Source organism: Trachymyrmex cornetzi, unplaced genomic scaffold (genome assembly GCF_001594075.2).
Source record: "Trachymyrmex cornetzi isolate Tcor2-1 unplaced genomic scaffold, Tcor1.1 scaffold441, whole genome shotgun sequence".
Classification (NCBI taxonomy): Eukaryota; Metazoa; Arthropoda; class Insecta; order Hymenoptera; family Formicidae; genus Trachymyrmex; species Trachymyrmex cornetzi.
In genome coordinates this window covers 1,003,179-1,008,794 of record NW_017299190.1, presented here as the reverse complement: position 1 = coordinate 1,008,794, position 5,616 = coordinate 1,003,179, and the positions used below count along the sequence as shown (strand labels likewise).

Below are 5,616 nucleotides of genomic sequence, written 5' to 3'. Positions count from 1 at the left end.
GGGTACAAATTCAAGCCAACAAAAAATAAATTAGTATTAGGAAAAAAATCGATCAAATAAAAATACCGAATAAAATATAAATTTTAATTATTTTATTAAAATCGTTTAAAATGTGCGAGTTTTTAACGTATTTCACTATAAATATACTGTCAGAAATGATATTAAAAAATTATAACAATTATCTAGAATAGGAGCAGTTTAAGGAAATTGTGAGCAAATTTCAAAATTCCAGACTTTTTTACGTTTTCCCGGTTTTCCCGGTTTTCCAGGTCTGTGGCAACCCTGATTTAATAAAAAATAAATTGAAAAATAGTTTTTAAAAGTAGCATTTATTTTTATAACAATATAACGAAAAGAATTAATTTTGTAACAATTTTAATTTTATTACGACGCTATTCATAGTCCAGTCTTTTGAGATCGTCTTGAGTAATGTCTTAAGATAATACGGCTGTCTGATTGATTTATGACTTCTTAAAATTGTACTTAAGAGGCTTTCTACAATAAGCCATTACCTAAGCTTTCAGTCATTGGTTATAAAAAAATCAACCAATCAAGTGTGAGAAGAATAATCGGCTATAGTTGGTTAATTTTTTACAGCTTACGACTTAAAGTTCAGGTAACAATGGCTTATTATAGAAAGCCTACAAGACAGCCTCGAATATAAGAATCGACTATACTAGCCCTAATCCGCCTTTGGCTTACCACCTTTTTCAAAAAAATGCAATAAGTTGAGGTTGCTTTATTACTTATAGCCAAGGCTGTGTAATAAAAAATGAGAAACACGAACAGTGAACTTTTCAAACCATGTCTTCTTCGAACACATTCAAAGTTATCAAATATTTAGCGTCAAGAACTCTTCGTAATGAAAAAAAAGAAAGTTGAAAGCTACCTTTCAATCTCTCGAGATAATGCAAAGATTGAAGACAGAGAATACGCGATTTCTTCTCGCAATTGTAGACTTCTGCGAGGATAATTCCAAAGTCAAACTTCGGCGCATCTGTGGCGCGTCATCGGTGAACAGATGCGGAGCGGTGCATACCGTGGACTCTTCCACGAAGCAGATTCGATTGGTCGTTCGTGGAACCTTCTACCTACGCACCTCGCTCGATCGCGTAATGCATCGAGAAGAGAAAGAGAGAGAAAGATCGGGTCATACCAATTTTCCTGACTGGCAATTTTCCGCGAAGCAATTGCTTTCTTAGCTCGTGTAAGGAATTTATTCATTAATCTACTCCCAAGGCACGCGAAGAAAAGCGTCCACTCTCGATTATAATCCCTGTGTTCACGTTAATTATCTTTCATCTTGCGCGAAAGTAGCTTTAATAAAAATATATGAGACCAATATAAATATACCGCTCCATTTGTTATAATAACAGCACACAATTTTGAAAACAAAGCTGTCCAGAAGATAAGTTTGAATGTTTTAAATCGTTAACATTATTTGCGATATAATTTCAAAATGTAATTTTGAAGTAACACCTGATTTTAACGAGATGAAAGTATGTTCTTTCTTTTTTTACGTTCCCGTTCTTTTCTGTAAGCAACTTCAAAATGACGATTTTTTAATTATCGTCGTTGTAGTAAATGAGCGATACAGAAAAACGTTTCCAATGTGTAAATTTCTTTAATTTACTAAAGCTATACAGCCTCGGCTATGAATATAAAGCACTCTTAATTTATCGCGTTTTCTTGGAAAAGACGATAATAAAATTCAAAGGAAAACAACATGATATTAAACAAGAAAACAACAAGATATTAAAACTGTTATAAAATAAATATTGTTTTTCAATAAAATTATTTGATAGTTCATTTTTCATTAGACATAAAATATTTACGTCAACACGGAAAAAAAGATTAAAAGTTGCCACAACTAAAAGTTAGGTTTGGCAGCTAATTCAGTTATAGCATTGTATGGACACCTACCATCGTGTCTGTGAGGTCTAATTTTCATTAGCTATGAGGCCTAAATATATTAAATTGGGGAAAAAGTTTTTTCGTATTTTTTAATTCAAAATTATATTGTATAACTATAGTAACTAATGCAATTTCAGCTAATCAGAGTTAACTGTGGTCAGAAATATTTTTTTTCCCGTGAATTTGCGAGGATTTTTTATACTTTTGGCTTTTGGCCAAGGGTGCATAATCATTGAATTACTGGATAAAAATACGATATAAAAATGCGGATCGTCTTACATTGTTTCAATCTCCAATTCTTTAGTGAATTCAGAATCAATTTTTCACGAATAAAGTTACGAATGAAATACAAATATATACGATGAATCACCGCGACCAGAAAATATTTCAATGTTATATTCTTCAAGCCTTCAAATATTTCTTGAACACGTAATACAATTTTTATAACAACGTAGATAACGTTGATCGATAGTTGATTGTGAGAATTATTTGACGGCGGATGAAGTGAAGGGACGAAGAATTGAACAGCGAAATTTAATATGTGCTCAAAGGGTTAAACGTCGCCGGCTCGAAATTCTCTCGGACGACTTCCGGCAAATTGCTGGGGCGAAGCTGGAAGTTGGTTATATCGACAGGCAGGACACTAAGGAAGAACGGCGGTGCACGAATGCGTGCTAAATCGAGAGGTTTAGGAGTCGTAGACGACCGGAAGCGCGGTCGCTCCTCCGATGAATATTAACTCGGCAATTCGCCCTCGTCGCCTGCGAAAAGGCGAAATTTTCCAAAACGACGTTTTCCAACTGAATTCTAATACGACACTACGACGATTCTCCGCGATTACATTACCCAAATTCAACTTTATCTTGTGAAGAAGTGATGAAGTGGGTGATTCTGAATTTCACTCCCTATCTCTTTCCATATGTTTACATCGTTTTTTATAATTATAACAAAATTAAAGATTTACTTGAAGAATACGTGAATACGACAATTAAAAATTTACCGTAAATAATATAAAAACGTATACATATATTTTATATTTTTACGTGAACGTGTAATATAAAATGAATAACGTAAAAATTTTTTCATGTTTTAAATTTTATGGCGCATGCAGATATTTAAAAGATCCACGAATATTATAAACATCAAGGGCGATAATTATAACAAAAATAAATATTTACTTTAAAATATATACAGACATATTTAAATCTCATGTTTAATAATAAATAATGAATGTGAGTACATTAAATTAATGGCTAATAAAATTTATTGCGCGTATTTAAAAAATTCACGAATATTGCGAATGTTCGGGACAATTAAAAAACAAATTAATGGACATTAAAATTAATTGACACAAATTTGTAACAACCATTTAATTATTTTAATAAATATATAGTATATTGCTATTCTTTCGCTTTCCTGACTTTTCTGTTAAAACTCAAAAATTTCCCGACTGCCCCTGAAATACGATTCAAGTCTCTGGTTGGAAATCGATGTTCCGATGTCATAAAAATCGATGTGGCTGAACAATACAACACTTTTAAAGGTTTTCTCCTGCCATGCACGCCGGTACCGAAAACATGCGCCGGAAAACCGAACTGACTGCCCGGAACTGATCAGATCCGACAGACATAGAGATTTAATTGAAATTCCGGATCGATACATTCGTGAGCGTTCGATATACACACTGTGCTATGTTATCTCGCGGGAATAAAGATGAATTTCAGGAGGAACAATTATCGATCCATAGATAAGAGCAACAAAATATTTACTTGAAAAAAGAAAAGCACATTTTTTTTTATAATTTATTTCTCAATACTTTACTCTATCTCCAGTTTTGTCTTTATTATTTTAAATCCATCGCTCACATTGCTCTGAATAACCAATATGTTTCCATTTATATATAATAATTGGAAAGAACAAAAATTGAGAATAAAACCGATTAAATATTATTTACAAAATAAACTCGCGACGTTCGTCCTCTATTTAGATCTCAAAACCTTTATCCCCGAATTTGTATCGTCCGGGGAGAAAAACATTTGATTAAACGGTAGGAAAGATTTGTCCGGAATAACAAAGGTTCCGGACGCAGAAAAGGATCCGGAAAGAATCGCAGAGGGGTCTTCTCTCTCTCTCATACGAGCCAACATTGTGTCCCACGGGATCTCTACATGACAGTATCATGATGACGAGGCTCTTTGACGCGGACATCGAAAACGAGTATCGTTTTGTCGACGATAGCGATTGACGTTTTGCAACGCTTTTTGCGACAACTCTCGTCCCCGATCGGGCTGTACCCATCCCCGCGTCCTCTGTCCCTCTTTTATTTTGAATGGAAGCGTCAAAGGCGCATCTTCGTGTGATCATCCGAATTTTGCACTCTTTTTTTTCAATCGCAACGACAGCGTTTCAAATCGAACGCGTGCACTTTTCCGATTGATGCCTCCTTTTTTTAGCTGTTGTTATTACGAACGTTTGAAATTTAAAAAAAAATCCGATTATTGCTTTAGTTATAAATCCGCAATCGTGGGTCATCTCTTAAAACTCGATAAAACAGAAAGGGATTTTAGAAAGATTGAATCAGCTGTCCCTATAGAATTTAATTTGCACAAAATTTTTTAGATTGTATATAAAAATTACTCTTTCAAATATTATATGAAGTGTTCAGCGTAAAAGTGACCCTACACGGTCAATAAAACTGATCGGTAATATTGAATAAATAATACTGACAGTAAGCATCAATATTTTTAGTATTTTTATATGGCCTTACACGGTCAATATTATCGGTAACATATTTCACTTTAGTTTTATGTGCAATATCTATTGCACTATGACATACTGTGACATGGATTTATTAGCATCGCTTTATAAAAAGCGATGCTGATGCTCGAGAATCAAAACCCAGATCACCGTCAGTATTCTACGTCAATCCATCAGTATTAACACACACGATCAATAATATATCGTCGGTATAATTTGTTAACACTGACAGCATTATTGACTGTGTAGAGTCACCTTAACAGTCTGCACGATTTCTAGAACGCTTCCGAGTTAAAAAAAAAAGATTGGAAGGTAAATATTCATCTATTTTATGCAAACAACTTAAAATAAAAAATGAAAATTTTTGTATAAAAAATCAAAGTCACGTTGAATTTATTTAAATAACACCAATTTTTTTCATAATATTGTAAAGGTTGAATTCAATTCTTTAGACGAGTTCAACGGGAATGTCGCTTTTATTGTTTTTTTTCTTATTGATATTTAACTTGTCAGAGTATTATTTTAAACAGTAATACTTATAAGCTCTAAGAAATGCAAACATAAAAAGCTTAAAATTATTTTGGAATTGCAAAATTTTTTCAGAATTTTTTAATACCGTATTTTCTCATGTTGATAACAATAAGAAAATGCAGTCCTAAAAAGTTGATAAAAAATTCTGAAAAAATTCTTAGAGTTCTATGAGAAGAAAATAAACAATTTTCGTCTTTTGCAGTTTTTCCGTAAAGTTGATAGTATTTAAGTAAAAAATTGTTCCATTCTGCCCGAAAGACTTATCACTAATTTCCAAATACTCTGTATATATTATACATATTATACAGGGTGGGTCATCTATTGGTACGTTTTTAAAAATGCGATCAAATGAGCATACATTGATATTTTTTATTAATTTTTTTTAGAGGGAGCCACATGAACGAAATCGTTTTT

General features: G+C 32.8%; 1 protein-coding gene across 1 annotated transcript in view; it reads right to left on the bottom strand.

The window, feature by feature from the left end:
• Positions 1-5,616, bottom strand: part of LOC108764655 (interleukin-1 receptor accessory protein-like 1) — a 275,654-nt gene that overhangs the window by 98,329 nt on the left and 171,709 nt on the right. The gene's annotated exons all lie outside the window — the stretch shown is intronic.